The sequence below is a fragment of the Euprymna scolopes genome, chromosome 28 (genome assembly GCF_053919585.1).
Source record: "Euprymna scolopes isolate OS-2025 chromosome 28, ASM5391958v1, whole genome shotgun sequence".
In the NCBI taxonomy this organism is placed as follows: Eukaryota; Metazoa; Mollusca; class Cephalopoda; order Sepiida; family Sepiolidae; genus Euprymna; species Euprymna scolopes.
In genome coordinates this window covers 45741904-45751653 of record NC_136509.1, presented here as the reverse complement: position 1 = coordinate 45751653, position 9750 = coordinate 45741904, and the positions used below count along the sequence as shown (strand labels likewise).

Sequence of the window (9750 nt, the reverse complement as noted above, 5' to 3'; positions counted from 1 at the left end):
GACACGTCTCTTTATCCCGATGTGCCCAGCTGCGCCGACGGTGATAGTTATAAAATTATTTATGAATATGATATAATAACCCGAGCGGCTCGTTCTAACGTAATGGCGATTATAGAGACACTGGTGGGAGAATTATGCCTTACATGAAGGCACGCCTCGCGGCAAATAGGTAGCACAAACAACAGGATTTTACATACGAATAGCACATTTTATTAGATACTAGCAGAAAGACCCGACGTTGCACGGATGTAAGATCCTACTGTAATGTTGTCCGGGAACCAATATATTGTATGCTCAGTCGCACTGTAGACAAAGAATAGAAAAGAACTTCAACTCGCTTTTTCTTTGTAAAAACGATATCTATTTTCTCATTTTTACGTTACCATTGTGACGTCCCTCACTTGATCGTCTTCTCGAGCATCATTCACAGCCTCGAACATGATCTCGAACGTTCCCTGTCTCTAACGTGATCTCCTTTTTAAAGCCTTTATATTTCCTTACCGATGACGTCATTCCGCATGCATTTGCATACGTGCGTCCGCGCTTTGTTGCACTATTACATGCGGCTTTCATCACCACCTAACTTACCTTTTTTACACTTCACTGTTTTGCACCGTAACACAATCGAAAGAAATGGAAATTCTGGAAATCTTTCCGAATAATTCTCTTATACATATGGTTGAATTCCGTGAAAATCGGATATATGTACAGGGTGACCCCCAAACACCGGGTCCCAACTCTCATTAAGTCTCGTTTCTTAGTGTTTCGTCCGAATGAAATGAAACTTTGGTCATAACTAGTTTATTATATTCAAAACATCACATCAAAACACTAGGGTCTTTAGGCTTTTTTTCTCCGTTGTACAGCATATGTTCTAGGTTGCCTCCATCTATTTATTTATTTTTTTTTGTTCACCCTGTATTAGTTTGTTTATAAATAATTGAACGTCAAAAAACGACATTGTTTTTGCACCAACATAATATTTGAAGATTTTAGAGGTTTTTACTCTTGCAACTCCCTTAAAAAAGACATTGAAGGTCACGTGTAGATTTCAAACCGATTCTATTGTTTTCCCGGAAAAACATGTTTAAAATTTCATAAAATTTGGATATATTTGAAGAATTGCAGAGACATCAAACTTTTTCTGGGATTGAATGAAGATAAACAAATGTTCCACTTTATGATGCTATTATTGTCATTGAAATCGGTGAAGTAACTCAATTTTTGATCAAATAGATTGATTGCCTGCTCTAGTTGGGGATCCACCCCTTCGCAGTGTACCGAGAGGAAGCTTCTCTTGTCTACTCACAATGATTTAGTTCACAGTAGTCAAATGTGCTCTAAAATTAAATATTTATTTCAAACGCGCCCCTCTCTTATCGAAGAACGCACTGTTCATTTTATAAAATTATTTTTACATTAGCAGGAACCGTTAACCGGCATTGCCCGGTTGAGGCAGCTACCCGCCTCGTAAAAGAATTAAAGCACTGTTGTTGTTGGTCCCCAACCCCCAACCTTCTGATGTTAGGAACGGCTTTCGGAATAGACATCACCAACATCCGCATATTTAGAATGGCATTCGGAATGGACAACCCCAGCCGCCTCAAGTTATGAGCGGCTTTCGGAATAGACACTTCAAACCATCGAAAAGTACTTAATTTTGCCAAATTTAAATGAAATTTTCGTAACCAGCAAAGTCGATATCTTATTAAAAAGTCGTCATATTAAAGAAAATCGTGGAGTTTGAGCTAATGTAAAACATTACCCACAAAAACAAAAACAAAAAAAAAACAAAACAAAAAGTTATCGTCTTCTGTATAGAGCGACGCTAATCGGTTAATATGTTTAATTTTTTTTTTCAGCACCATTGTAATCTGTAGAGAGCGAGAGCAATTGGCTAATACGTTTAATTTTGTAGTTGTTTTGCGACGCCAATCGGTTAATGTGTTTAATTGTCTTTGTTTGTTTTTCAGCACGATTGTAATCCGTAGAGTGCGACGACAATTTGTTAATATGTTAAATTGTATTGTTTTTTTTAAAACTCAATTTGTTTTCTGTTGAGAGCGACGCCATACTGTATGATTTCTGGAGAGTTCGTTTATATATTGTAGAGGTAGATTCCGGAATATGCGAATGGTCAGGTATTAGACAATCAAAATGGGCGGAATTTGAGAAGGGAGAATTTATTATTTTTGATTCGGGAAATGGGAAGATTATGTTATATGCATGTATGTAATAACCAGTTAATAGTAGTGCAACACAATATCATAGGGAAATATAGAATTTGATTCGGTCACAACTGGTAGCAGTGGGAGTACTAAATATTGAGAGAGAAAAAATAGAGACTTCTTCCTTTGTCGATGTGGCGATTGTGATGGCGTTGCTCATCGAATATAGTATTTTATTATCATGAGTGAATGTGGCAGAAATTGTGGTTACGAGTTACATAAGCTAGTGGCTGTCAGGGTAGATGAATTGAATTTGTAAGTGGCATCTATTCTTGCAAGCCTACGCTACATTTTTCCAAAGGGGAATTTCTGCAATCAAAATATTATATATGGAGATAATCACTTGAATTAAAATTAAACGTACAAAAATCAAATGTCCTGGGTCGATTGTGCTTTAAAAAGAAACAAATTTCTATTAATACGGCATAATCACGTTTGACACACCGGTTCCCGTCAGATCACCGAAGTTAAGCAACGATGAGTCTAGCTAGTACCAGATGGGTGACTATTTGGGACTTCTAGGTACTGTATGTGCTCTCTGCTTATTTTGGCATTGTTTCCAGTCGTCCTGGACTTCTCCTTGCCACTTGACTCAAGCGGTGACGATTCAGGAGAGGTGTGGTTGGAGATTGCGCAACCTTTGCCACACAATTACATGCGCAGATCTTGCCCCTATAGGTACTATCCTTTGTCTTCCGCGACTGAACGGAAGCATCGATCGATATCGATACGGCGAAATTTCTAACGCTCTCTTGTATTATAAAAGAATCTACAGTTGATATTATAGGATAGGCGTTTCTGCTTGTGTGGTGATACAACTAAAACTCACTCGTGATGTTGACAACGAACTCACACATACACACAGACAAAGTTCTTTTTATAAAATAGTAAAGATAGGTTCTGCTCCCATATTCTTCTTGTTGAGGCACGTAAGGATTTGGAAGATCTTCCAGTGACTGCACCAATTTTATCCATGACTCCGTAATCTAGCGTCTTTCTTCCAGGCCACCACCAATTAACACAGGAATTTAAGGGAGATTTTGTGCCTATGAATTCTGTGTTAGCAGACGAGTATAGTATACATTTGTGAGAGCATTTGAAGTAGGAATGTTGCGTTTGCGCTAAAATTAACCGCTTTTTTTCTTAATTCCTCAAACAGGACTCAGCTTTAATTTTTTAAAGGGGCTTAATTACTATGAATATTTAAAAAATAAATATTAACTTTTTTATTATACGTACAGACACTAGTGTTTTTATGCAAGCATCAGTGTAGAAAGTGATAAATACTGCTGCTCCGGAGATTCGAACCCAGTCACAAAGTCTCCCTTGACGTGGTATACACACACAGATACACACACAAATATACACATAGATCCGCATAGAAAGCATACGGCTTGATGAGGATACCGAGATCTAGAAGAGCAGAAAAAATATAAATATCCTGGTATAGTGGAAAACGATGACTTTCAGCATGCCATAATGAGAGAAAAAATTTGCAAAACAGAACTGACAAACAAAAACAAAGTGACTGTCATCAACCAATTGGCTATGCCAGTGGTGACGTATAGCTTTGGTATTGTTGACCGGCCGCAGAAAGAAATTAACAGGCTAGGCAGTAAAACAATAAAAATATTAACATTATACCGAGTAATATATACTACCAAGACTGTATCTACCAAGAGGAGCAGGAGGTATGGGTTTGTCAGAGATTAGCCACCAACAAGAACCAAATAAAAAAAGTCAATCACATGCTCTTTATGGATGACCTCCAGCTAAATGCCAATTCAGATGCCGAATTAAGTGAGCTATTTCAAATTGTACATACCTTCTCTAAAGATATCGGTAGGAAATTCGATCTGGATAAATATGGCAAGTGCTTTATCAGAACTGAAAAAAAGATCCGCATAGAAAACATAGAGCTAAATGAGGATACCGAGACTAGAGACCCACGAGAGAAGAGCAACAAAAAGTATAAATATCTTATTAAATATAAATATCCTGGCATAGAAGAAAACGATGCAATTCAGCATGGCAGAATGAGAGAAAAAATAAGCAAAACAGAACTGACAAACAAAAACAAAATGACTGTTATCAACCAATTAGCTATGCCCGTGGTGAGGTATAGCTTTGGTATTGTTGACTGGCCGCAGAAAGAAATTAACAGGCTAGACACTAAAACAATAAAAATGTTAACATTATACCGAGTAATACAGGGTGACCAAAAAAACGGGCCCCAACTCTAATTAGGCCCCGTTTCTAAGTGTTTTGTCCGAATGAAATGAAACTTTGGTCATAACTAGTTTATTATATTCAAAGCATCACATCAAAACACTAGGGTCTTTGGCCTTTTTTTCGCCGTTCTACAGTATATGTTCTAGATGGCCTCCATTTAGCTTTTGTTTTTTTTGGTCACCCTGTATACAGAAAGCAGTGTATACTATGACTGTATATACCAAGAGGAGCAAGAGGTATGGTTTGTCAAAGGTTAATCATCAACACCGAGCCACTATTGTGAGCACTAAGCAATGTCTGATAAGCTCCCAGAATCCAAACCTTAAAATGGTATATGAACACCAAGAGAGCCAGTAGAACTATTTCCATCACAAAACTGGCCAAACATTTTGCACAAGACTGTCTTACAAATGAAACAGAAACAGAAAGCGAGCCCACAAAATAATAGCCCAAAAGAGTCGACAAAAATACACTAAGACCTTCGATTGTAGAAAACTGAAAGAATTGGTCAACCAACATTGTGCCAAATATTTTCTGGATGAACTATCACAGGAATATATAGAGAAGGCTTTGTAGATTGGCTTGAAAAAGGATTTCTTCACTATGGTCAGGAGAGAATGATAATGGCCGCTCAAGATCAAGGCTTTTAAAAAGATGTCCCAGCAATAACAACAAGTAGAGGTTCTGCCACATAGAAGTAGAGAGGTAGAGCCACCTGACATCTAGTTGTAAAGTCCTGTTGGGGGATGGCTATTATATAAGGCGACACAATGGAGTGTGTAAATATCTCCAAGGGAAAATCTGTAAACATCTGAATATCCCATGTAGTAGCAAATCTTGGGAACATGCACCAGAAAGAACAGTTGGAAATAAGTCATACACGATCCACTATGATTACGAAATTTCTACAGCTACATACCTAGAAAATGGGGCTATTAAGCCTGACAAAGTGAAATGGGACAAGAAGGAGAATGTTTTAACCCTGGTTGAAGTAAGCGTCCCTAATGATGTTGGCCTTAACAGATTAGAGAGGGAGAAAATAACAAAATACCAATGACTTATGTACGACATGAAAAGAAACTGGAATCTTAAGGTGTCAATTATTACAGTCATTATAGGAACAACCGGGCCAATGGGAAAAAATTTAAAAAACTATCTGGTGAATATACCCGGTGAACCTAGTGCAAAAGAAATGCAAACTACAGCACTTGGAGGGACGGTGAGAATCTTAAAAAAGATCTCTAGGTTTGAATAACTAAACTAATGGGAGAATGTTTGGAATCCGGTAGAATTCCCCATCCCCAAAAACATAATGATAAGAAAATTAAAAAGCAAAGAGAGAAACATCCCCCACACATATATATATATAGAGAGAGAAATAAAAAGGAACAAACCGTATTATGTTTTTATTTTTTTTCCCCTTTTTATTTTTATTTCTCTATTTTGTCGGAATACTATTTCCATTATTTTCATCACACACACACATATATATATATATATAATCTTGATAATCTTGAGTAAATGTTTAACTTCCATATAAAATGCTAAAGTATTGATTGTGATTTGTATGTGATCGATAAATAAACACATTTTACTGCCAGTATTTTATTTGCATTTTGGTACAATAAATTTTACTTATTTGTTTATTTTGAAAGAATATATAATTTATCAAAGAATAATGACTCCACACTTCCCCACACGAAGAATATAACGAATTTGAAAGTGAGAAAAACAAAAAAAAATGGCAGAAGTACAAGAGAAAGTGTTGTATTATTTACTACAGCGATGACCCCGTTTTTAAATAACCTTGACCGGTCTTTTCTTGTGACGATGGTTTAGTGAACGCTGAAGTCTGACTTGGTTCATTGTATTGCATTAATATCAATAATTTACATGTCGATAAATGTTGATTAAGCAACAACTAAAAGAGATCTTGCTCTAGGAAATCACATTTTCACTCAGAAACTCTGTTTTTCCGTCCACTCTCCCTACTTTCGGTCGTTGATCTCGCGAGAAGTCGTGAGAATTTAAAGTTTAGGGCTACGAACAAGGAGAGGCAATTTTGGCCCAAAGAAGTAAAAAATTACTCCCCTTTGCATTATACTTTTGTTTAGTCCTAAGGCGCGGCAAATACCGTAAACAGGTTCCGGAAAAACATTGTATTCCACATCGTAACCTGAAAAAAAAAACCGTACCTCAGACAACCGTATTTCGGGATTCTACTGTAAATGTATATTTTTGTGTCGGGCATAGCTTAAATTAGAAATTTCTCAATAACAACAGCAAACCTTTTGACAAGAATTGAAGTTATTTTTTGTTTAATGTGCACAAAATGGTTTTAGATTTGTGTGCTTAGGTCATACAGTTGTTGGAAGAAAACAAAATCTGAGTATTTTTTAGTTTAAATATTGTATATGTAATGCACCATATTAATCAACGGATATTTAATACAATAAAGTATATTCATTGCATGCTATATCATAGTTGTGGTTTCTCTATAGAGGGATTTCAAAAAAATTAATCACGTTCTCAAAGGGGCCAGTGATTTTTAAAACATCTCTGATCTATGCACATAAAGTGTTTTTCTGTGCATTCATTTTCCCACTATTTTTCGAAACATATTTTCTGATTTTATCCAAATTAGTTTCTTAATATTAAAGAAACTAGAAAATCATTTTCATAATTTCGAAATTATGTTTTTGTTTATGCATAATAAAAGAAGTTTCATATAATCATATGCAAAGAAATGATTTTTTCTGAGTCATAAGTGATTGAAACAAATACTGATCAATACTGTTACGTTTATTGTAAACAAATAATAGTTAACACTTTTATTTGTACGCATGTAACACATATATTGTGCGTGACGATGTATTTTTTAATATATATATATATATGTGTGTGTATATCACGAAATAGTATATATTGGGACTAGTGTTGCTACAACCAACAAGAAGACCACAAAAATGCCACTAAAAATATAAAAACCTTGGAGCTCAGACGACAGATCTCAGCCTCATAATCGTCTGCTTTCTTTTAAAAACAAATATGGGAAACGCGGTCTAAAGTTACACTGTATAATAGACCAAATTTCGGTAAATAGACATGATCAGCACAAGCTAAGACTACAACAACAAAGAAATGAACCACAAAGAAAAATTGACTAGTAATGGAGTGCTATTACAAAAGAAATCATCTAAACAAAGAGGCTGCTTTACATATATAGAAAATAATTCTGAAGATTTTCTAATGAATCCTTGATACAGGTAGCAGCTTAGATTATAGATTTTATGAAAAAAAGGTCATGAAGAATGACGTGTATGTAGAATATTTTTGTTGCGTTATTCTGTAGTTCTTTGGATTTTAACCGTATCGTCTATTAAATCTGTTAAATCGAGTTTCAAGTTTTTGACGAACGTATATAAGACAAGTAGTTGTTTCATAAAAAAAATTTGACATAAATTTATAAAAAGGAATGCCAATTTATTTTCGGTTCAATTCTTTCTCAATATACTATGGAGAGAGAGAGAGAGAGAGAGAGAGAGAGAGAGAGAGAGAGAGAGAGAGAGAGAGAGTGTGTGTGTGTGTGTGTGTGTGTGAGAGAGATGGTGTGTGGTGGAATATTGTGGGTGACACAAAATGACAACTGGTCGTCTCGGTGGCCGTCTTCTCTCTGACTGACTTCTTCCTTGGCTGGCATTTGTTTTTATTCACAAAAACTTTAGGTAGGAATTTTGTTTTGCCATACCGCATTCCACTGGCCCTTATTAAATTCGTACAAGGCCAAATTTCAATATGACTGTTTTCAAAGCTTGAAGAATGTTGATTTCAAAGCTTTTGCATTTTTCTTTCAATTGTTAAGACTTCTGATGACATTTCTTGGTTTGAAGATTTCCACAATATTTGCGTGTGTGCATCCAGCTGCATATGCGCGTCTGCACAACCAGCAATAATTCCGGGATTCTATTCCACACTATAATATCTATTTCTGACTTTATAGGTCACAGCCTATCAAGGGTCACAACCTATCAAGCGTAAAGGTTAATGAAACTGTAATGGTTGCGAGGCGGAGATAAGAAACGCCGTGAGGGTGTTAATATAGCTAAATAATATGTAGTGTTTGAATACTTTTGGTGACGTTGGATTTCAAGATGATCAAGTTGTAATCAGTAAGGAAGCAGTCCCACGGCAATATGTTCCACAGGCGAGAAGCTATCCCAAAGATTTCTCCATGGAATTTCCATATAACACTAAGCACATGAAGACCGAAAAGAAAGTATTTTTCGTTCTGATGGAGAAATGAGTTACATTATTAACATTCTCAAAGAGGTACATTCGGAGGAAGCATTATTTTCCTACCTAAACAAACAAACAAACAAACAAAAAGCAATGGCAATGGCTCTTTACTCATTCGTCTGTAAGCTTCATTTCTACACGCTATCGAGCGAAAAACTATCTGACCTACAATTAGGGGATCACATAGTGTCTGTTGTACCAATTCGGTGGGATAGACACGACAGCGACAGCTGGAGACCTTTGGGTTCATTCTGTCCAACGGACGCGTAATGATCAAACAGACAGCTGACAATTTGGACGGTCGCCAACAGTTAAGAATTCCAATGATATTCGAAAGTAAGCGGTCTATCCATGCGTTTAGGGACTAATACAGATAAACAAAACGGACAAGAGGATGAATAAAAATAAAGAATTAAATATAAGCAGAAGAAATCGCGTGGGAAGATCAATAAGGAAACACCAAATATTTGTCGGTGCGTGTGTAGATGAAAGTATGAAGGATAGCCAGACTTCGAGGTTCACTGCATTTGGGATGGAAATGATGGTCAAGTTGTCTAGGGAGGAATGGAAAACTTTTCGGTTCAAATCAAGAATCAGAAAGCAACAACAACAACAACAACAAAATAAAAATTAAAAAAAAAGACATTCATATGGTGGTCTAGAATTCTAAATTTGAATAGATGATTTATTTATATTAAGTGATGAAGAGATTGGGATTGAATTATGCCTACGGCTCTGATGTTTTTCCATTCAATTTATTTGGTAAAAACATAAATGTAATGAATAAAGATCGTGGGTATGGAACTACGCATGACAAATGTCTCTAGGCATTAAAATTAATTGAATGTTGGTGGTTTCGTTATAAATAACTAAATTAAGAATCGTTTCCCTTAGAAATCCAGTTAGTATTATGTGTCTAAAATAGAGAAAAGCACGCTTAAAAAGTGTCAAAGTTATATGAAAAGCGCCGAAGAAAAACAAAATGGCCACCTAA

The 9750-nt window shown here is 36.0% G+C and overlaps 1 pseudogene; it reads left to right on the top strand.

Moving 5' to 3' along the window:
• The first annotated feature begins 2644 nt into the window (after positions 1 to 2644).
• On the top strand, positions 2645 to 2762 carry LOC145249938 (5S ribosomal RNA; annotated as a pseudogene).
• The last annotated feature ends 6988 nt before the right edge of the window (positions 2763 to 9750 follow it).